At 36.5% G+C, this 24,501-nt stretch overlaps 1 long non-coding RNA gene across 1 annotated transcript in view; it reads right to left on the bottom strand.

Annotated features, from left to right (window-relative positions):
* The window catches only part of LOC148223892 (uncharacterized), a 123,815-nt gene extending 99,600 nt beyond the window's left edge, over positions 1 to 24,215 (bottom strand). Inside the window, exon 1 of the long non-coding RNA XR_015803041.1 lies at positions 24,101 to 24,215. This is a non-coding gene — a long non-coding RNA (uncharacterized LOC148223892). The remainder of the gene's footprint in view (positions 1 to 24,100) is intronic.
* Between the last annotated feature and the right edge of the window lie 286 nt (positions 24,216 to 24,501).

Raw genomic sequence — 24,501 nt, 5'->3', positions numbered from 1 at the left:
TTTTTAAGAAATATCTGCTGCAGAGTAGAACATCTATAGTCTGTAAATCAAATCTAGATTTGTAATGAGGGTCTGAGAAGTGCAAGAGCCAGATACTCCTTCCCAAAGAGATGTTCCAGGTGGTCAGATCCAAGTACATCTGCTGTTTAAAGTAGTGAGTTGACACTGTTAAATCTACATCAAAGACAAATCAAAGACATTCTCCAGTGGTGAAAGCATTTGGCACTTTTCATATGGGTAGTTGAAATTCAGTGATTAAAGTGGGATTATTTTTTCTGTGTGTTTCATTACACATCTTCAGCACACAGAAAAGTAAGCTGAAAGCATCTCTAGTGATCTCGGATTTACCACGTGCAGGAACTTCACTATTAGAACTTTCATTGCCAGCAAAATCACACTGTTGGATATATACCACACGCCTTTGCCTTGGGATCTGGGAAACAAGTTTAGGGAGTTTTCAAATGCAATACAAAGGACTTAAAGTCTGTTTGCTTAGCATCTGAATATAATCATGTAGTTAGATTTCTCATTCAATTTGCAACTTTACCTATAACATTATGAAGAGAAACAGTTTCTGTTTCTTATCTAGTTTACTTGTCTTCTGCGCAATGTTTTATATTCAGAGACCAGCCATCTGATGATAAAATATTAATTGCTCTTTTTTTGTAAGAGTTTTTAGGATACACATGAATATGACACAAGATCGAAAAAGTGGAAAATTAAAATAGTTTTAAATGAAAACAAACCTAATTTATAAGACAAAGCTTGTTAGAAACACAGAAATCTTAACTCTCACTTTCAGGCCTTGAATCTTATTTCATTGCAGTAGAGCACCCAAATTTGTTTGATTATAGTTAGCTTAGTTTTATGGATCAGAAAGGAAATGTCAGGCAAGTACTATAAACAAAATAAGAAATTTCCTAGGTTTGGATTGGCTTGTTTTGGTGGGATTTTTTGGTTGGTTGGTTGGTTGGCTATATGGTTTTGGTGGGGTTTTTTGCCAAAGTAAAGCTCTTTCTTCACAGATTCACTTAAAAAGAGAATCATGAAACCTTTATTTTTGCCCAAAATGTCTTAATTCCCTGTCAGATTCTTATACTCAATTTAAACTCTATTTGCATTTGTCCCTTAGCAAAAGTATGATTATTTTGTGTGAACAATCAGCGAACTTATAAAGTGTGATAGGCCTACATATTCATCCATCATCAAAAATGTATAAATCACATTCTTACTGTCAAAACTGTAAAGAAACAATTGCGTTTTGTAAGAGTCAAGTCCTTAAAATCTAGTGCCTCCTAAAAGAGGTAAGTTTCTGTTTATTATTATCAGTTTAACATCTAGAATGGGAAGAAGTGGCAGGAGACACAGATTATTTTTTTTTCTCATCTTCAAACATTGCTATACCACTCTAGGTGTGAAGCCACATCAGAACTGGCCTGCTTTATCAGGGAAAGTCTTCAGGGAAAAATGCCTTTATCATGAGATACTCTGCATGTTGATCATATTAATATATGAGGACACTTGAATCTGCCAAACACCCCAAAATATTTCAATAATTAGTTAAAATCAATAGATTTTAAAATTTACAATTTAGATCCTGAAAAATATTATCAAGTGACAGCAAAAAACTGCCATTGATTAGGATTTTCAACAATAGTGGCATCCCATTCTGAAAAGTACCAAGAATCAAAGAAAATATTCTCATTCAATTCACATTTTGGATGCAAACAATGAGTACAACTTTATAGTCTGCTATGTAATAAGACAGACTGAACAAGTAAAATGCCTTTGAAGGGTTCAGAAATTATGTAGATTTGCACTGACTCCCTTCTACAATTGAGTACTCCCTCATACACACACCCATTCATGAGTTAAGTATGGCCTGGTATATACAGAAATTCAGGAAAATTGAGAGAGCACATTAAAACACTTAATTTTCACAATACAGGCCATCATTGGTCAGTCTATTCTCAATTTTAAGCACCCATTTAAAACAGAAATATTTCGGCACAAAAAATGGAAGATAACTCTATCTGTGCTACAAATTTTGCCCAAAATTTATGCAGTATTCTTCTACAAAAACATACTTAGGTTCAGCTTTTCACAGAATATCAATTTCTATATTGTTTTTCTTTCTTTGTGCTGGGCTGCATCCAAAGCAGAGTGGCCAGCAGGATAAGGGAGGTGATTGTATCTCTGCTCTGGTGAGACCCCACCTGTACTGCTGCATCTCACTCCGGGGTCCCCAGCACAAGCAAGACACAGACCTGCTGAAGTGACTTCAGAAGACAGACATGAAGATGACCAGAGAGATGGAGGATCTCTCCTATGAGGAAAGGCTGGGAGAATTAGGATTGTTCAGCCTGGAGAAGTAAAGTCCTTGAGGTGGCCTAATTGTGGCCTGCCAATACCTGAAGGGAGATTGGAAGAGTAATTTTACAAGACCATGTAATGACAGGACAAGGGAAAATGGATTTAAACTGAAAGAGAGTAGGTTTAGCTATCAGGAAGAAATGTTTTATTGCAAGGGTGGTAAGGCACTGGAAAAGGTCACCCAGAGAAACTGTGGATTCTCCATCCCTGGAAGTGTTCAAGAGCATGCTGAATGAGGCTCAGGGCAATCTGGTCTAGTGTGTCCTTGCCCACAGCATGGAGGTTGGAACTAGATGATCTTTGAGGACCCTTCTAATCCAAGCCATTATATGGTTCTTATTCTGTGATTCTATTACAGTCTTGTTTTCCTTTCTTTAGGGAACTATAAATGTTCAGTGAATGAATTCAATAACTGTAAGAAATCTCTAAAGAAAAAAATTCCTCAGTTTTCTCTTGCTGGCATCTTGCAGTGTGGTTGGATGCTACATTGCATAAGTAACATATTACCCTGAGACTGCCAGAAGCCACAGAGATATCTTCCATTTTTTGTGCCTGCAAACTATTGCAACTATTGACTATAGACTGCAACTATTTCCTGCTGGTGTAGATGTATAATTTCTCACTCTTTCATTTGTTAAAAGAAATTCATGTATGTGCAAGCTCACTACCTCTTCTACCTCCTGTAGTAGGATTTAGTTCTACCATATCACCCTTGTGACTTGAATTTTCCAGGTTTCTGACAAAGTATTTTTAATGGCAGATGTTTTGTGGCTGGCCAAGGCTTCTGCCAGCAGTCCATAAGAGCATCATTAAAAAGGGTATAAACCTATCTGATTTGAAACATTTGAAACTTACCTTTCCTCATGGGAAACTAGAAATAATATTTTACACACAGAGGGTCTACAGGTTTCAGGTAGTTTGTTCATAGTTTGTTTTTCAGACATACAGTAAGTACTGCAGTGTAAATGTGCCAAAGTAAATTACTAAATAACTTCAATGTACTTTAGTCTGCATGTTTGTTTAAAAAGAAACTGTACACCTTTCCCAAAAGACACACCAACTGCTTGGTGTCTGACAGCAAGTAAAACAGATTATATGCAAATCCAGAAATGTGCTACTCTGGCTTTTATCCTCTGCAGCTGCAGTTTTAGGCAATATGATGCAGAAAATGGGCCATTCCAGGTTTGGTTACAACAATAAAATGTTTGAAAAATATTTATGGTAAATTATTCAAATGTTCTTCTACCATCATATGTTCAGAACATTAACATATTTCAAATAGTAAATAGTGCTTGGGATGTAAAATCATTCATTAAAGTGACTGAGGTAATGTGAATGTTATTAATTATGGGATGGATATAGTGAAATGCATCTTCACATGATTATTCTTCAGTTATTGGCCATAACCCTGGAGTTGTTTGCAGAAGGAGAGTCTGTTCTGGTTAGACCACATTTTCTCTAGACTTGCCTGCACATGAACCTATTCAATATTGCTTGCAAGAATGTCAGAAATACTGAAATAAACTCAATTGCAACATTTTTCACAAATTACATTTGGAATACTATGTGTTCTCACGATAAGTGATCTTCACATATGGATCTATAAAGACAACTTAAAACAATTGCTACATATAAAGATCTTGTTTCTCAGGTCTCCACTTTATAAAAGATGTATGGCCAAGACCGGAGCAGCAGGTCGGACAAGGTCCACCCTAACAGACTGTACCCAGAGAAGGTTCATTCCTGCCTGTCTCTTCCAGCATTTGCATCCTTCCTGCAGACCGGGCTAAGCATCTGGTAAACAGTTCCAAATGAAGCCTCCTAAGGTTTCTCAGTCCATCTGATGGCCAGCATAGGAGGTTCTGCTCCTTCCACACTGCCATTCATTCCACCAGCTTGCAGTATGAAGCAAGCAGCAGCCATCCACCTGCACAGGCAGGGGGAAGAACTGACCCAAATGGGACAGAGGACATGACCTCTCAGAATTTTGATCTGTCCTTGCTCCTTCCTGAGGTTTAACCACAAGGAAGAGGAATGGTCCTTCCATCTCTCCAGAAAAAATTTCTGGGATGGAGGTTAAATTCTGAGGTCGTTGCTAGTTGATGGAGGCCACTGGAACTTTCTCCTTTAACATTTCTGTTGCTTCCTATCTTGCATTTATCTTGCTTTCAATATTTAAAATGGGACTGTCAGACTTTTACTCGTTTGAGGGAGGGACTGTATGTTTCTTTTCCTTCCCTTAATCCATTTACTTATTCAATTTTCTCAGTTATTACTAAGTTTGTCTGTGAGTTTCTGCTGTTACTTCCTCCTACAGAAAACTGTAGGACTGCAGACTGAAGTAAAATGGGACAACCCCTCCACTACCAAAAAAAAAAAAAAATGCCTCAGAGGCATTATTTGTCGAATTTCAAGACTTTTCAAAAAGTTTAGTAATTTCAGATTCAATTACATTAACCCACTCTTTGCACATGGTGGTAGTCATATAGTAAAGAAAGACACTGAAAGGCTCTGAAGTGTTCCTGAAAGACCTTAAAGGCCATGCAGTCCACCTTCACAAGTGGTTGGGTATCAGTTCTGCAGATACATATGCATGAGCCAGCAGAAGCATTGAGCTCATCTTTGACTGTAAGAAACAGTTGACATCTTTAGTATCAATTTGGATGGCTGACTTGCACTGAGCATCCAACTGCTCCATCCTATACTGTCATGTTTATCCCAGCAGATAATGTAAAGCTTCTTTGGGAAATGTTGAGTTGTAGCCACTGTAATATAGGAATAACTATAAAAGGTAGCATTCTTCATAAAATTCATATTGTTGCAAAGAGAAAGAAATCCATACTCCTCACTCTGTCACATAAAATGAGATACTATTGGAGCACCAGCTTCTCTCTAATGAAATAACAGTGTGTTGACAACTATCATTATTGTAAGTAAATAAGTACTTACACAGTATGTAAGGATCATCAATTCTCATAACTCACTGGCAGCATGACTATATTTTGGAGGGACAACGCAAGCACAGAATGGATAAAAAGTTAAGGGGTTTTAAGGGCACAATTAAAAAACAATAAAATACAATAATAATCATAAATCCTACAAGCGTGTTCAATGCAAAACAAACACAGTATAGCAGAATTTTCCTTTCCAACAATACTATGAAAAGTGTAAGTGCTCACTTCAGTATTCATTAAAATTAGACATAAATATTTATGTGTCAATTAAGGAAAATCTTGTATTGAGCCTAAATTTAGCAATTGTGAAGATTTGTTTAGGTTTGTACGTTTGCTTTTCAGACAAGAAGAATCCAGAGACAGATGGAAGTGGCATTTCCTGAGCTGTGTGGCACCAGAAAGAATGCAGCAGACAAATGTAGAAACCAAATATCAAAGTTCTCACATGGATGAAAGAATGGAAAAAAGAGCAGAACCATATTAGCATCTTTTCTGGCAGTCAGGGGAAGGGCAAGGCAGTAGGAGAAATACTCTTTGTGTTGGTTCATTCAGAGCTGATTTTCAGACACAAGACTGGTGAGATTTGATCCTGCGGAACTGTGACACTCAGTATGAGTATAATGATGTGTTTCATAATATTAGCAGCATAATAACTAAATGTAGTAAAGTTTAAATGACAAATCAAAACCCATATGCCAAAAAGCACAAATATAGTAGAATACTAAATAAAATAGTCTTTAATGGGATAGGAAAATATAATACTACGAAAAAGGGCTGTAGAGAGAACTATACCTGACACATAGCCAGGGGTGTATAAATAATTCCTTGATATAATACTTTTGTACCTTCCTACTTCTCAAGGATTTATTGTGATATTTCTGAATTGCATTTGTTAAATAACTATTTTATATACCTCAAAATTTCCACTCACCATCCCTATTTGGGAAGAAAATAAAGTTTTAGAACCTTATAACCATTCACAAATTTAAGGCAAGTCACACGAAGTCCTATCTTAGTCTGATTAGTGAAGATGGTAAACTGTAACAGTATCTAACTGCATTTAATGAACCATTCTGGACTGTGGAAGTGTTAGTGCAGCTCATCCTCACAGTCTAGGTAAAGATTTCCTGATGACAAGGTTTCCTGTGTATGAGAGGAATTGGAAAGAAACATTGTAATTGAATCAATGTCTTGTACTGATGCTGAATTACTAAAATGGCAATGGAACAATGAATTGTGAGGGGGTTTGTCTTGCACTTTTATTAAGAGTTTGAGTACAAACTCTTGGGCGTATCTGTAAATAATGAAATAACTTCCAGTTTTATTTCAGGAAGAAAATCTGCAGAGAAAGTGTCACATATGGCAGTGAGAAAATACAGCAGGAGCAGGATATTTACATTTTGTTCTCATGTGGAGGACACCTGATGCAAGCCAATCTACACTGTCTTTTTTAAAAGTTACCAATCCATAATATATCTCCAGACAAATCCATTGCACATTTCTTATATCTTGCTGCTTGTTCATCAGTTATGGAAACACATGGGCTTCTCTTTTGCATGCAGCTGTTGTGGGGCACTCTGCTCCTAAGTTTTGTCTTGAGTCTTGGTATGGGTAATGAAATAAGATATTCAAATATTAATTAATATTTACTAAGAACTCCAAAATGCTTTGTATGAAAATTGTGAAAACCCCTGAAATACAGAAAACAAGACTTTCATGGAGAAAATTTTGGCAGTAGTAATGACATCGTTGCTTTTTTCTTCATTGAAGTACTTAATGAAAAACTTCCAATGAAATTCAGGTAACACTTCATATCTTCCAAACTACCCTCATGGTTCAGTTGAGAAAATCATGATTATCCGACCAGAAACATAGGCCATGTACAAATGAACTAAGAATGCTGGAAACTGAATCTGGTACAGATGTAGTGTCTGAATTGCAGCAACAGAGCTGAGCATACAGTGAAGCTGTATTCTGTGCTTTATGTAGTCATGAGAGGAGCAAGGAGTTGAACTCCTTATGATTCTTATGGGTCCCCTCCAACTTGAGGTATTCTATGAGCCTGGAATCATTAAAAGCTTCATAAGTTCCCAAACATTAATTAAAGAAGATTGTTTTGAAGCTTGATGGATATTTTAACTTAGTTTTATTTCATATAATAGATTAGGTCCTCCCAAAATGTAATGTCTAATTTCCTCTCAGCAAAGGTGGAGTTGGAAAAAGAGTCTCTGAGTGCACAGGCAGTGGGTGTGGATAGAGATCTCATGTACAGGTGATAGGACCATAAGGATCATTAGCGCCCTCAGGGTATTCACAACAACTATATGTCATTCAGCCTCACAATATCAATTACACTATACAAATAAAAAAATAAAAAAATAAAAAACATTAAAAAAAATAAAAAAAAAAAATAAAAAACCAAAAAGCCCCAACAAAACAAAAAAAAAACCAAACCAAAACAAAAAAGCCAAAGAAAACCAACACAAAGAGAAAGAGCAATCCACTCAATGCTACCAGCACTGCACAGTCACATGAGGTCTATTAAAACCAGACAAATTCACATTCAGATGACTACAACCAAGCAGTTGCTCAGTTGCTTTATATGTCCAAACTGTTTGTACAAACCTTTAATGAACTTTGCTTCTTCTGTTACAGAACATCTGCTAACATTATACAGGCACTGTTTATAGAATTCTTTAAAGGTCAAGTGTGATTCTGCTGAAATGCATTGTGTCCTCATGTGATGTTGACCAGAACACACTAACCCATTCATTTTGGGTTATTCTCCATGGTTTGCCCCATGACTGCAAGGGGCATAAGAGTACTGAAGGAGCTATTTTCTTGAGTTCTTCCAAAATGAGGGTTCTTTTGGTGGGTATATTGGATGGAAAATTCCTAGAGGAAAAACCTGTGCAAAATTCCACTTCTGTTAGATTCCAGCAGGCAGCAATCTAGTACTATATTACCTTCAGCAATTTCCTTAGTTCCTGGGAACTGGCTCATTATTTTACAATTTGGCACACAAATATAGACTGGAATATTTCTTAGAGATAATTCTTGCACCAGAGTAGTTGGCTATTCTCTGTACTCCTGGCAAAGGTCTAAACACTGCAGTAATTCCCTGAAGTACTGAAATACCCATTTAAGTGTGACTTTAAGAACTAGCTCACATAAGCATGATAACCCGGTCTACAAGGCTCAATATATCTCTCTAAAATCAGAAATCTGTTATGACATCACCCAGATACTCTGACCAACTTCCTCTTCCAGCAAGCCAACTGAAAATGTCATTAGCTAATCAAGCTTGAACCTTACTTAAAAACTTGAAGATATTTCATGATAGGATTTGATTAGAGGAGAAATGGAATTCCTTAAAATATCTTTTTTCTTAAACTTCATGACAAATGAATCTACATATTTCATGACCACTGATGCCAGATAGCATTCACAAAAGATTTTCAGATTTTTTTTCTTTTCTAGGTATTTTACAGCCAAAATCTAAAACTGCTTAGGGAATTAATCCTGTCAAATCCAAAGTACTGACTCATTTTCTAATACAGCATGAATAACAATTTATTGCTGGCCAAACAAAATCTCATCAGGCCAACTCCAGTTTGCATTTCAACATTACTGGATGGTCTGTTGACTACTGACAAAAATGAAATCAGAAAGGATCATGCTTTTTAGAAAAATAAACAAATTAAGAGTACAGTAAAAGCATGTGATAGCTGGGAATTTCTTTGCTGTTTACTCATAACACAGAATATGAAAAGAGGTATAGGGAATATGACAGAACTGTTGGCAAAACACTAGTTATATCGATAAACAGTCAGAGACAGAGGACTTTCTTTGTTAATTTCCATTTTTTATGAATATAAACTGGGCTAAACATATGGATCTTCACATAGTAGATGTACACTAACAGGCAAATTCCTCCATTTTCCAGTTTTATAGCAGAGAAGAAACAAAATCATGAGTTATTATTACTTCTTGGCAAAGATTTCGAGCCTCTTCTACTGGAAAATATTATATGCCAGAAATTTCTAGTGTAACTTCAGTCTGTATTGTAGGCCAGAGGTTTTTCCCTTAGATAAAGTCAATGAAGAATAGATTAGTAAAGGGTCAAAGTCAAGACATGGAAGGCACTGAAAGCACTTGATAGTTTCTACCAGTACCTTTCCCCAGCTACTTTGAAACAAAAGATCTTCAGCCCTGTGAAACAATGATAGGCTATAATATCAGAATACTGTCAGCAGAGAATACATCAGGAGTTTGGTTACTGCAGACTCTGAAATGGTGCCTAGCCCCAGGAAATAGTCTAAAGGGAAAGGAATTACCTACCACATAAAAGTATATACAGGTTAAAATTAAAATATCTAGCATTTCAAAAAGCTGACCAATGTCATAATTCCAGAAAAACCCCAAACATATAGCACACATCATCAGACATGAACAGCAAGTAGCAAAACTTGCAGCTGTTTGAGAAATGGTATTCATGGCAAGGAACCAGAATCTCCATTACTATGACAAGAGTTGCAACAAAGCTAGTGTACATTAAAATCAAATCAATCTAGCACAACTATTGTAAGACCAAATACAGATTTCTGTGGTCTTTAGATATAATTCCTAGGACATCCTTTCCACTCCTGCTGCATTTTTCCATTGTGATGAGATTTCCTCAGCTGCTGTTTTAATGGGGTTAATGTTAAGCTTCCTTTCATCACTTATCTATAATTAGGATGGCTGTTATTCTATGGTTTCTGTAGAGCCATATGGTTATCTAATGCTAACAAGACCTGCAGTGCTTCAGTTTCTGTATATTGCTTCCTGTCTGGCTCCTGGTTTCCTCATTTTCTACAGCATTTCTTGGGTTGTCTATAAAAGGAAGGAAAAGGAAATCAAAGTCTGTGTTTATTGTGCTTCCTGGAGATTAATATTCCCATATGAATAGGTTTGAAAATATTTCAGCCATGCTTGTCTTGTTTTTTTCTGCAAAATATGCCCTCAGAGCTACAAGGAAAACTGTCCAAACTCGCTTCTGTGTATTTCTCAAAACATTAATTGTTTTATTTTACTGAATTGCACCAAGGGAGTACCACTTAACATTCCTCAACTGATACTGCCACTACAACAACAGAATTTTTCCTTTTTTTATGTCAAAACATTTTTCGCTATTGGTTTCTAGTACGACCCAGAACAAGCTGGGCATCAGAGATGTGCAAAAAGAAAATATACTTCCTAATCTAAAAAGGAAAAGACAAACCTGAGGTAAGAAAGGAGGTACAGAGTGGTCTTGGAGGTGACAGGGCCTGTAGTGGTAATTCAGTGTCTAGAAATGCAGTGGTTTGACTTTTAGAGAAGGGAAACTCACCACACATTTTGAGGTTCTGTTCTCAGCCAAGGTTGGCAAGGCTTTCCACTGAGACAACAGTTTCATATAAGGCTTTCTTCCCCCTTAAAAGTCACAACTGTAGACATTTTATTACAAATTCTCTGTTTCTTAGAAACAAGTTTTTCTCATTTTGCTCTAAAACTCGATTTTACTTCCTGTTTCCTTTGGGTCCAGTTTTTATTGTTTCAGTGAAGCAGTTTCAGTGCCAATGTCAACACAAAGACAGGAACATTTCCAGTTTATGACAGGTCTGACAGTCATGTTTCCAGTGCTTCTAGCTAGAAGCTAAACTAGTGGGCCAGCCCAGATGTTTTTGCAATGAAAACATTGATTGAAGAAAGAAAACAGACATCTTGGACACTAACAGAAGCCTGGAAAGCAAACACCTCATATGAGAAATAACCCGGAAAACGACACCATTACAGAACATGGTGATTCATGGTATCTCAGAGGACAAAGAACTGGCATTAACCATGCAGAAGGTTAAATCATTCTGAATTTGGTAGCCATCTAAAATTGTGCAATGAAGCTGAAGATTGTGTGGAATATTAAAACGGAAAGGGAAATGGGATAGTCTTAAGTAGAAAGTAGGACAGCCAGAAAAACTATTGTAACTCATTAGACTGGATGCACAGTTGTATAAGTAGCCATCAGTATTCCAATACAGATTTCATCAAGATTTCTTTTCACTGATTACATTAAATACGTTTTTGAAAATATAAAAATATAGGAATGCATAAAATCAAATTCTGATTACCAGGGGTTTTGCTGATTCTTTATATGTTCAGAGAATTTTCAAAGGAGAGTAGCAGGATTTAGTTCCCACTGAATTTCAGTAAACTATGACTTTGTATAGTCTCTTTCAAAAAAACCTCTTATAGTAGAGAAAAACTTGATATTTTTGTCTGTATTTTTTTTTGTTTTAGGGAGACTGATTAGAATACACATAGAAGAGCAATCATTGTGCTTTACAGAACAGAGCTTCCCTCCATCACCAGTCCCCCAAATGGATTGAGTTAAATATCAATTTTAGGTACTTTGCTCTGCCTCCTACCCCTCAGTACAGTAACAGCTGTACTATGTTACATTTATCCTTGCAAGTAGAGCTGTCTTAGCTTTTCCATTTTACAAATGGAGGATTTAGGCACAGAGGGATTAAGGTACATGTCTTCAGAACAGGCTGAGATGTCTGGACATTGGTACTGCACTCTCTGAGTATTTAAAAGTTATCCAAGGCCACACAAGACATTTTTAAGGGCAGAAAGGAACTGAACTTGAACTTAAAGTCTAGGCTGGAATCCTTAATTTTAGTCCATCTTCCCTCTTAAGACTTAATTACTTTAGGCTCAGAATTCTATATCTAGATTTGTAAAGCAGAGTAGCTCCTAATCCTCCATCTCAAAAAAGGGAATTTCTCTACAGGACCACACTAGACCATAGGTGAGAATTCTTTTGTCACTGGAAAATACTGGGAAAGATAGATTTCATCTCCCCTAATTTCATTTTATAGAGACAGCCCTAATAATACAGCCCGAATTATAGCTATAATCTAAATTATAGATTTATCAGTGGAAACTTATTTTTAACAAGGATTTTTTTTTTAATCTTAAAATTATTGTTTCCACATAAAACACAATAAGTCAAAATTAGATACCATTTTGTAGTCAAACCAAATATTTTACCTCTTTAGAAAAATTTAGTAGTTGAGGCTATCATGGTTGTTGGTAACAAAACCAAAGAACAGTAAGTAATTCCAAAGCTGAACAAATTAACAAACAAAAATATAAGTGAGGATGTTTTACAGTAAACTGACAAATGTACTTTTCAACAGCATCTGCACTGTGCAAAAAAAGAAAAATTCACAGTTTGAGTGGGCTTCTAATCTCTAGTCAGCCTGGTACTTGTATAGCAGACCCCTTCACTGAATATTAGAATTAGGTAATTTAGAGCACTGATGCCACTAAATTTACCCTTATTTTTATTTGAAGAGAACAGGTTTTACGTTTCTAAAATGTGATTTAAAATTCTACATATTATTGAGTGCCATCTACTGTTTCATTACTTCTTCATACATTAAATGTGCTTTGGAGCTTCCCAGTCAAATAAAAATTCCATTCAGCAACTAAAGCAGAAATTCAGACTTTGAGATTTATTTTTAAATTTCCTTGTATTGACCCAAAGTGCAGTGCTTTCTTTTTTCAATAATAGAATAAATTTTACAAACACAAAGCCATTAATTAAAGATAAAAATAGTTAAATCTTAAGGTTAGCATCAGTCTTTTCTTTAGCTCAAATATTTTAGTACAGAGATAATATAGGTCCTTAATTATTTTCACATCAATATATAAATAGAAATATTTGGTACTTGGGAAAAAAATTAAAAGGGAAAAAAAGAGAAAAATAGAAAAATAACCCACCAGATATTAATCTAACAATTGTTGTATTCTAATGATTATGAACATCTTGGAATTTTTTTTTAAGAAACAACAGCTTAAGTACCTAAGCATATTGCAATATCACGTATATCAGATAGGCTTCTACCTTCCTGAATAATTTATTTATAAGTAATTTTTCTTCAAGTTGTAGTGAATTTGAATAAAGAAAGAGATCAAACAAATGTCAAGACCAATGACCTATATGGATCAATTCTTCATGCTCTCTTGCACCAATAGTTTTCCTTTTTGCCTTCACACTTGCAAATTGCTCATAGAGTTGCTGTCTCTACTCATGAAACAAGGAGGAACATAAGAGATAAAAAAACCCCAAACCAAGATAAAACACAAGAAATTCCACTAGGCTTACTGGATATTCAAGTTGATATTTGTTCATTTGCCTACCTATTTTAGCAGTTCAATATCACTTTAATGATCTACATGTCTAGGAAACAATCTGCTGTGGGCATCATTCACAGTTTTGCACTCTTTAGCTCACAGCTCTTGTACCAAAGTTGAGACAGTTACAGCTAGTAGTCTTACCTCAGAAGTTAATAAAGAGAGGTGGGTGTTTCTAAAAGGCACTCTGTCTCATACTAAGAAAGTGTTAAAGATAAACCAACTTTTGCTCATGCATGTTTTTAATTGAGTAAATTCACAAACACTATAGTTAAATACCTTTGAGTATATTTAAGAGTGTAGGTGGAGCAATTCTTGAAAAGGCTAACAAGAAGAAGGCATATTGTCTTAAGCTCTAGTGCTCTATCACTTCGAGCCAAAAGGGTGAAGAGCAACAATAGATATGGCAAAACATCAAGATCTCATGTCCAGCTGTAAAGATGAGAATGAGTTTTGGAAATGGTGAAATGCATCATCAGAGCAGTTCTTTCAGGCTCCCATGGAGAGGTCCTGGAAATGATGTCAGCCTCTCACTGTTCCAGATTTCAGCAATTCTGAGACACCTTTGTGTTTAAATGGCACCATATTGCAAATTGTGGACAGCCTCAGGTATGTACACTGATACCAAGAAAGCTCAAGAGGCAACTGAAAGATGTTCAAATCAGGAAAACTGGTGTCTGAAAGCTCAGTTCTTTCCACACATCCTCACACTGGAAGATTTCAGTAGCAGCTTTGGAGGGGAGAGTCTTCATACACCAGTATTGTGCAATGGAGGACAGTGTGGGTATGGTGAGCACTGCAAAGGTCACACAGGTAATACAGAAGGGGCAGTGTGGTAAGGCCGAGAGCCAGTTTTTGGCAGCTCAAAGTCACACAAACAGGTTCACCTAGCCTATGCAGGTTTAACAGCACTACTTACACCTGGTATTACAGTGCTGACTTGTATCCCTCTGGTCCATTCACTGTACACGACAGCCACTCCCCTTTGCAGTCTCATAGCAGCCCACTCTGTCCCCCACTCTGGAGAAATCTTAGATGGGAACTACAGAGATTAACCAGATTGTCATGTTCTGAACAGGGAAATAGCTGAGTTTATGTTACCCTGTAATCTCTAACACTTCATTTAAAGGCATAAGACAATTGCCAGTGTTCAATATGAGCTTTCAACTGTGACTCTGAATTTGGATTTCAAGCTGGAAAACTTTTCAATTATTGCTTTGCATGAATACAAGTTTTAAGTATGAAATAGAAAGCACACTGCAGTATTATCATCCCCAAACTTTAAGTGTTCATGAGTCAGACCTCCCATGAGCAATGACTAATCTAGAAACCAGTGCTTTATTCTTTTATATATATATAAGTAATTTGGTGTTTTCATCTACCTTTTGAATTATCAGGAGATCAGTCAGGACACAAAATGTTTCCACCTTTGGCTTTTACACTGGGCAAAAATTCCCACATGGGTTCTGCACTGGCTGAGATCCCAGACAGCTGGGACCTGAGAGGCTCTAAAGACTCAGTAAGGGTAATTTGAACATCTATGCTGACCTCCTGATTTTTCAGTTTTGTCTAGCCAGATGGCTTGGATGTGGACAGGCAAGAGGGGTCCACAACAGCTTGTACCTCTTTTAACTCCGTGTCATCATGAGACACAGTGGTGCATGCTGGCCAGTCACTGTTCAGGTTGGGGTGCAGGAAGAAAGCCACTACAGCTCCTGAACTCTACATGGACAGAACTTGGCAGTTTTCAGGTGAAGAATGAGTCACAGTGGGACCTGAAGAACCATTTCAAATTTCAAAATCTCAGTGGAGGTAACCTGAAAACCAAACTATTGATTTCCTGTGGAAGCCTATCCTATAAGAAGCATTCATATACCAGGGTGGAGAATAAAAATTATTCCAATACAGCTGGGCAGCCCTCACTCTTCAAGTTTATGTTGAATAGCTATTACTTACAGTGGACATTACTGCCACTAAAAATGCCAGCACAGTCAAATAGACAGATAATGATAAATATATATTTTCATTTGTGGACAAGCTTAATTTAGAACAAGAATGCTTTTTCCTATTTGAAAGTCTGAAAATGCAAAGTAAGAGGAAACTAAAGCAGTACTTTATACTGATACAGAACCCGACTGCTTCACTAGGGACCAAATCTCCTTTTAGGTGAAGATTCAATCCTAGAGATAGTCCAAATAATAGAGAAAATGTTCTACTCATAAACTCCACTCATATACTCAAATATAGACACCTCAAAAAACATATAAAAAAATACCCCCACTTTCTTCTGAAAACTTCATCTGAAAGACACAGGGAAGGGGATTAAAGAGTAAGTGCTCTATAAATCCACCATAGATGTTTAATTGTTTCACTAACTGCAGAGTTAAAGCCTTATCATGATAAAGAACAGTCAGAGAGAGTGTTCACACTAATGCCAGCACAAGTTTTAGGGGACAATCAAGGTTTAGAATTTTTAAGGAAACAGTTTATCCAAAATGGCAAATCTATTTTGCAGCAATGCTTGGCTGTGTCATCAGTCAACTTTAATAATGGAAGAAATTGAAACTAAAACATCAGTCTTAAAGATACTCAGAATTTGAAAGCTCTGCTCTGAAGTTTCTTAGATTTATTATCTTAGTCAAAGATTAGGCCAAATGTACTGTAATATATTTTTCTCTGAATTGCATTTTCAATTCTAAGTAAATCTTTCAATCTAACCATCTTCCCTTTCCTTTTTCCCATATTCTGCCTGAAAGCTTATGGAAATAAAATATTTGAAAGATCAGGGGTCATCTTCTTCCATGTCTTCTATCTGAAGTGTACATACCCATACAATTTCAATAGTAGGCCTGTTATTTAAATAAACCTTTCTTCAGAAGTTAAAGATAAATGGATATGAAAGTAAATAATGCTTACTGACACAAACCTGAAGAATGGACTAAGGAAATAACCCTGAAAGCATAAACAGCCATAGAAAAAGTTTGTTATGGTGAACATTTTTTCCTGGTGACAAGCTTTTATTCCAGTTAGGTTCCTCATACATTTTCTGCAATTTCTATTATGACTTCCTCCCCTAGTTCATGTTCTGTTTCATGCTTTCTTTGATTTCCTTTTCACTGTGACAGAAGATCTTTGACATTACTGCAACGTTTTGCAGCTAGTATATTAATCCAAGGTGCCCTTATTTGTATTAGTTTAATCAAATCCAAGCATGACAATGAAGCAGCAGGAAACTTAAGACATTTCTTTAAAAACAATTGGCACACAAAGAATCTCCCTAGTATGAAACCAACTTCCTGGCTAGGAAAAATACAATAGATTTTTTTTTCCTATCAGAATTCTTTTTCCCATACAAGGCAATGTTTCTTCCATACAGATTTTAATTCCAGTACATTTCTGGTGGAGCTATCCAACTTCTACATGGCAGGAACTAACAAAGTATTAAGGAAGCATTTGTAAAATGCTATAACTACAGTGCAGAATGTTTCCACCACCAGAATAAATTGTCTTAATTGCTATTCAGTTTTAGTTATTTTAACTGCAGCTTTTGACAAGACAATAAATATTCTTAGGAGTATTGTTCCATGTGCTAACACACAGGAATACCCAGAGTATTGAAGTATGTCCCAGCATTTGAGCTGCATGTGGAAACAACATCTCTTACTATTCTATAGTAGGGTTTGCTGTTGTTTAAACGCGTCCCTTACAAATTAGTTGGTTAAAGATATAATGACCACTACAAAATGTCTAAAAGATGTTGTGTATTTTATACATATGCACATTCAAAAGCACACACAAAATAATATAATATAGTCAAAATATATTCAAGCTGTGAATAATTCTTGTGCACTTTCACAAAAGTTAGGCCTGGTCATTAAACATATTAAATAACTTACACAAACTCTGCAAAGCAATCCACAGTATGCCTGTCACCCTGGCATTTTCCTTCCCAGTGCCCATCCCACTGCACCAGCAGGAATCTGGGCAGCCTGGGGGCTGTGACTTGGCCCTTGGACAAGCCCATGGTGATGGCACTTGGATTCAGCAGGACTCATGGGCAGGCAGGGCTGGGAGGGGCTGGACACCAACCCTCCCCTAGAGTCACTGGGCAGGGACTGCCAGATTCCAGGGATTGAAATGGAATCCTGGGCTGTGGGCAGACTGTGGAAAGTCCTGGCCAGGGCCTGCAGAGGATTGCTAAAACCAGGCACACACTCAAACATATTCACAAAAACATGCCAGTTTTTGAAATGTGGGACTACAGGTGAAACTATGAACCATGTCATTATTTTGAAACATGCTAAACTAAAGCTTTCTAAATAACACCTTACTTTCTCTCTCAGCCACAGTACACCTCTGGAGAGCCATACCTCCCCTCAGCTGGATGACAGGAGAGTGTAGCAGTGGCAAGCCATGCATGATTGAGTGATTAAATTCCAGGTGCTGTTGCTGAACAGACTGACACAAAAACGGTTTTACAGAGGTTACAGCTGTTCAAAAGTTATAAACACAGTTCCATTTATACACTACTAGGAGGAACTACATACTCCTTGACTGGAACTTGACTGAATGATGCCAGTTGCTCCTCAGTTCAAATCTGCATGTCTGGCAGTAAATATTGAGGGGTGCAAAACCTGCTTAGCTTATTTGCAATTCATATTTCATATTTTATATTTTGTTTAAAAATGGCATAAGAGAACAGCAAGAAAGAAGTCACTCTGATCACTTCATTGATGGCAGACCCTCAAGAAGAGTCTAGCCCCACAAACTACTAAACACGCTAAAGGTGAGAAACTTCTCTGTTGGCAGACAGAAAATAGGCTGAGGGTAAAACTGTAGTTTCTCTGAGAGAACCAGGGAACCTTTAAAGAGAGGAAACCCAAAGTCAAAAGAAGATAGAAGGGAGGAAATTTTCCCAAAATCAGAGACTCTATGTAGTTTGCTGCAACCACGGAAGTCAGAGAAAGTTCCTCATCTATGAATTCAGACATGAGGGAAAAGCATACTCTACCAGGAGTGGGCAGAGCAGAGAAGGGATCTGTTTTCAAAACCTTCATTTGAAACTTTTCCAATCTGTCTTTCATATATGATATTTCACCCTTGAAGTTCAGATACCTGTATTGATGTCTTTTAACATACTTACTTTTAATTAAAACTGCAACAGACTTCTGGCTAGTGCCAAAGTCCTACATCAGGATACTGGACAAGTGAATATTGAGCAAGCAAGACAAACATAAGCTGTCTACAAACAGATGATTTTGCTAAGTGCATATACAGCTAGGGAATTCTGAACACAGGTGTGCTAGTAACAGAATCTCACCAGTCCATGGTCTGAAAGTGCTGGTCTCTTCAGAGGCCATGAAGAATCTGTTCCTTTAAGCCCAAAGTGTTAGAAGTTCAAAGCAATCATTGAACTTTTGTTCTTGTATTCTTTTATAGTTTTGGCTGTTCTTGATACAAATCTGTCATCACATCCACTGAGTACTTGTCATCCTCTAGGTGCAGTTTCCATATACTGAGGTCTTTATGAACTTGCACCTCTGAACTAAGATGTGTGCCTTAGTTTCTAAATTTCACCTTAGGGTATATAACATATGCATTTACTGAAGATTTTTAAATGCAGCAATAACCCTTACTGAACAAAATGGGTAACTCAAATCATATATAGTGTTTTAAAATAATTTGACATGTGCTGCTTAAGTCTTTTATGGTTTTCCTAGCAGGTATAAATAATGACTTCAGATCCCAGTTCTTTACTGCCCAGAAGTCACTGTTCTTTTTCAAAACTTGTTTTGGGGAGATAAAATTATGCAGCTACATAGTAGTTAACCCACTGAATATTTATTAGAATCTACTGGGCTATAACCTAAATACCAATTAGAAGATTAAAAATATGATCAAAGGTGGGGATGAAACTTAAAATAAGTCATGAAATTCCCTGAGATTGCATGACTCCTTCAGATCCCTAAAACTTCCACAAGCTAAAAATTATGTAGCTACTAAATTTTTATGTGAATAGAACAATTTGTTTTCAGAGCTAGTTTAACATATAATACTGATCCATCAAATATATAAATCCTCTGAAACCTTAAATATTGTCTGATATATTAATCTGTATCAATTAAGATATTTAAATTATTTAATTTTCTCTTATGCAACAAGATTAAATAAGAGTTCACCTTTCTTAGTACTGTTTACTGCTTATCTATCATTTCTGTTCACATTGTATCTGTAGAATAAGATTGCACTCAAAACAATTAAAACAGACTGAAATATGATACCAAATCTCTCCATGAATATGGAATTGTTAAATTCTTCTCCAGCAAGTGTCTGGAGTAGAACAAAGAGAAAAAAATATAAACCAAAGCAGTTTACTGAAGCATTCCTCTGCAAAGGAGCCAGGTTTCATCTATTTTTCCAGCCATGTTTCTTCTCATCTGAAATCTGAAAATGTGCCCAATCCTGCAGCTGCAGTCACAATGGTAAATGCTTTTGTATAGGACGCATTCTGCTCATCTGTAACTTATGCATAGCATATATGTAATTTAATTCTCTTTTATTAATGTTTATATGTAAAGATTGAACTCAAGAAAGGTAGTCACAGAGGCCCAAACTCCATTTACTTCATAAAAAATGCATGTCTTTTGATTTGCATTTTTGGTGTTTCCCATCAAACTATCAGCTGACTCTGTCCACACTAAAACATTTATGTCTGTTATGGCAGGCTGAGATCCTTAAATAACCTAGTCATAATCCTCAAGGCTATCTACAGTTGCAGACACCATAGGAAAAATGAATTACAAGAGGAATCTAACCCTCCTGAACTTTTATCTATAGACCCATCAGCTGTTAGACTCCCTGAAAAATGGGAATTCAAATGGCCCCTGTGTGACATTATGACTTCTCTGACTCCTGGCTTCCATGTAGCAGTTACAGGAACCAGAGAAAACTTGAAGTGTACCTTCATTGCACAGTCTGAGATGAAAGGGGTATTACATTGTCCTTTTATCTAACACCAGGACTATTTAATAGACATATTATATTGCATTGGCGAAAGACATAGATTTTCATAGGTTTTATCTGCCAAACCACAGACTTTAATCCATATGGCTTATTCTAGCCACAGAGAAGAGAAACACTGTGCAGAGCCAGCATGGATACAGCCAAAGTATGGATGAGAAAAAATTGCCAGACATGCAGCAATCACAGTATCACAAAAATCAGAAAATACACACACCAGAGCAGAAAGTGTAAATGGAGAGTGGTAGACCTTTTAAATCTTTTTCTAGGTCTGCACAAGCAACAAGTAAAATTTTGCAACAGTATTTTAACAAAGAGTTTTTTATGCCTTAGGTATGTCAGTTACGTGCCACTCTCTCTCTGTAGCTGGGTGAGCAGAGATCTGTTGAAAACTGAATGTTGATTATACAAAGCTCCAAGAATAATACAAAACTTCTTCAATAAAGACCTTATTACATCTTTGGCCAAAATATGGCTCGTACTGTTTCCAGCATTCCTGTCCTGCCCTCATGAAGTATTTCAGACATTTAAACTCTTGGATTTTACCATGTACCTTACGAAATTAATTGAATTTTTAAAATAAATATTTCATTTCAAATGAGAAAATTTAAGTGCTTTGAAAGCATTCCCTTATCTTCTCCAGTCTCTCATTTGGACAGGATGCTAAGTGTGAAGAGTAAAGGAGAAGAACTTAAGAATATTAAACTGCAGAAGATCACCCAATCCTTTAAGGTTAGTCTTTAAAAAAAAGAACACCTCAACTTCTGTTTCAATTTCCCATTCAAACTGCAAAAAAGAAATTTCATTACAATAAATTTTTCCATCCTTCCCCAAACATCTGAGTCAATTTATTCTCTGTCCTTCAACATAGTTCATAGGAAAAGAAAACGGGGGGGAAACCCTGCTGTAATTTTTTCTTTTATTAACAGCTATACAAGCATAGAATTCAGTGTCTTCAACTTTAAAAAGTATTCATTTTCCTTATTGACAATATGTGAAGATAGCGTGCAGCCTACTATTTAGAATTTTCAGTTCTCTGAGCAGCAGCAGTAGCCCCTATAGGATTCCTTAGCCTTCTGGATATATGGCTTTAAGCCCACTTTCAAAAACCCAAGGTGTCAACATAAGCCAAATTTTCAGGATTTTGATGTTCTCCAGCATGCCTATGGCCTCATTAAACACTGTCCTCAAGCCCAAAAAGTCATTCTTCCTTAAAACGACAACAAAACAAAAATAAACAAAAATAATTTTAAAATCCTCACAAAACAAAAGAACCCCACACAACAAATATCACCTAACAAAACAAAAAACAATTCCTTTCTGATTTTAAATATCATAGCAGTTCCTCCCAACGAATCTTTTTTCAGAAGAAATTTGCCCTGCTTCTGTAGTCTGCTTTATCCTAATAGATTACAACAGATTTGCAGAGAGTCTTCTTCAATGAAAGCTCAGCAAATTCAGTAGTTCAAATGAGATATACTTTCCAATTAAGGATTAGCATACTTAACATGAGGTTGTCAATTTCAATTGGCATGACTCAAACTGAAATGTCAACCCACTTGCCATCTGCTTTATACAGATCTAGTCTGGAAAGCAGCAATGAAACAGCTGAGAGGCTGCTACCATAGAAACTGTACCACAGTCAGTAAATATTACCAAGAGATCTCTTAAATTTTTACAAAGTATTGTACCAGTGACTTGGTCCTTTCAGTTTGCTCCTTTGGACAGACAAGATTAGACAAGACTTAATCTGAAATGCAGTATATTGAGGGAGTTAAGCTTTAGAAGATAGAGGCCTGAAATAAAAACTTTCTACCTAAGGAGTACAGAGACAAAAAAGTAATATATTATTCATCTATTTTACAAAGATTAAACAGGCCAAGAGAATACATTGGACTATTTTAAAGGGCGAATTCAACCCTTAGTAAGTTCTATCTTATATGACTTCAATTGAAATAAAGTACAAGAATAATTCACAAAAAAGAAGTGCCAACGCTTCTGTCAGGAAAGGAAGCTTGTACCCATTGTGATATATAAACACGATGTGTGATGAACATAGTTCATAATCATAGAATCATTAAGGGTGGAAAACACCCCTAAGATCATCTGGTCCAACTGTAAACCCAACACTACATCATATCCTGAAGTGCCACATCCACATGCCAAGTGCACTAACCTTGGCCAAAATTTGTCATTAAAACATTTTGCTCACCATGGCTGACTCGAGCCCCACTGTTGAGCCATCCATGTCACAATATCCAGCACCCGGGATGACCAGTGCTTTGAAAAGGTCTGAAGAATTAAGGGATATGAAAGAAATTAAGATTGGGAGATAAAGTTTAGTATACTTTAGATACTGGGGAATGAGGTATAAAGCAAAGCAGTAGGATAACTTTTAAATAAGCAGACAAAAATTCAACCAAGAGCTCTGCAGTGCAGTAGTAGAGTACAGGACGTGTGCACAGTTAGTCCTAAGGGCCCAGGGTGCTCTCCAGCATACATGAAGAATTGCTGCAGCTAAAAAAGTGCAATTGATTTTGTGGTTTTGAGAGAGAATGCCATTCATTGCTAACACAGGTGTCAAATTCTGAGATGACAAAATGTGGAGCTGGAGGGAATCAAAATGAAGAAATGTACATGAACAGAAGGGGTCCTTCAGCCTCGAGTAAAAGTCTTCCAATCCACTCCTGACCTATTTACAAGCAAAATTCAGTTGCCAGAACTCCTATCCTATCTCCAATAACATTATAGCACATGGCCACATGCTTTCCTGTTTCTTCTATTAGTTTTTCTTTCCGTCTGTATCTGAGGATCACAGCAATTTTTCAGCCATACAACACTAAGAATCTCATGCAATTAACCTTGCCAACATAAATTCTGTCAAATTATCCCATGCTGAAGGATTTAATGCAAAGCAGGCACTCCTTACTCCCTGGTATACTATGTCCTTTCTGGCAATGCCATCTCTGTTTTGTTTTTTTTTTTTACTTGATATTATCAACATTCTGAGAATAATATTTTAAGTTTAGTGTTGGAGCTTTAAAGTTTGATCTGTGCTCTTGGAGTCGAAAGCTTTAATGCTAGATGACTTGAATTCTTGTCCCATTAATGCTGTATTTTGTGGATTAGTGTGACCAGTATAAGGAATGAATCAACAGTTGTCTTATTTGATGTGAGAATTGTTATATCTAGGGGGGGAAAAAAGGTATGTCAGATATATGGGAAGAAAAAAATATATATCTTTAAATGTTAGGTACTTCAACATGACAGTGAGAGTACTCCCAAACAAATTATGATGATATTAGTAAATTAGAATACTTTATTTTGGAAGGTATCACTGTCCCAGAAATCTCTATTTTTCTCTTGAGACCAAGATATTAATGAACTAAGCAAGTGTTTTTGTGAATTGAAGGCTTTACTGGGATTCAGACAGAGAATATATTATCAGTCATAGAAGACAGATATTACAGAGAGAAACAATAGGTATAATTACAACAGAATCATTCTTTACTTAAAAAGATATTCCTTACCTTAGGTAAATTCTTTACTGTTAAGGTGGTGGGGCACTCAAACAGGTTTTCCCACACCTGGAAGTATTCAAGGCCAGATTGGATGGAACTCTGGGCAATGTGGTCTGGTGAAAGACGCCCCAGCCTACAGCAGGGAAGTTAGAAATTAGATGACCTGTAAGGTCCTTTCCAACCCAAACCATTCCAGGATCTAAGAAATAAAATTCATAGCTAACACTGGATAGAATATATAGAAATATATTGCACATTTTTCCTTGATAGGAGATTGTTCCGGTAATTAACAAACAAAATTAACACCTACACTGTTGGATTCTACCAAACTGCACCAGATTCCACTGAAGTCAGTTGAAAAGCATCACAAAAACCTCTGCCAAGTATTATTACAGTCAGTTGAAGTTACA

This window comes from Sturnus vulgaris, chromosome 4 (assembly GCF_052056855.1).
Source record: "Sturnus vulgaris isolate bStuVul1 chromosome 4, bStuVul1.hap1, whole genome shotgun sequence".
Taxonomy (NCBI): domain Eukaryota; kingdom Metazoa; phylum Chordata; class Aves; order Passeriformes; family Sturnidae; genus Sturnus; species Sturnus vulgaris.
The sequence above is the reverse complement of the archived record's forward strand: the minus strand, read 5'-3'. Positions and strand labels throughout refer to the sequence as shown.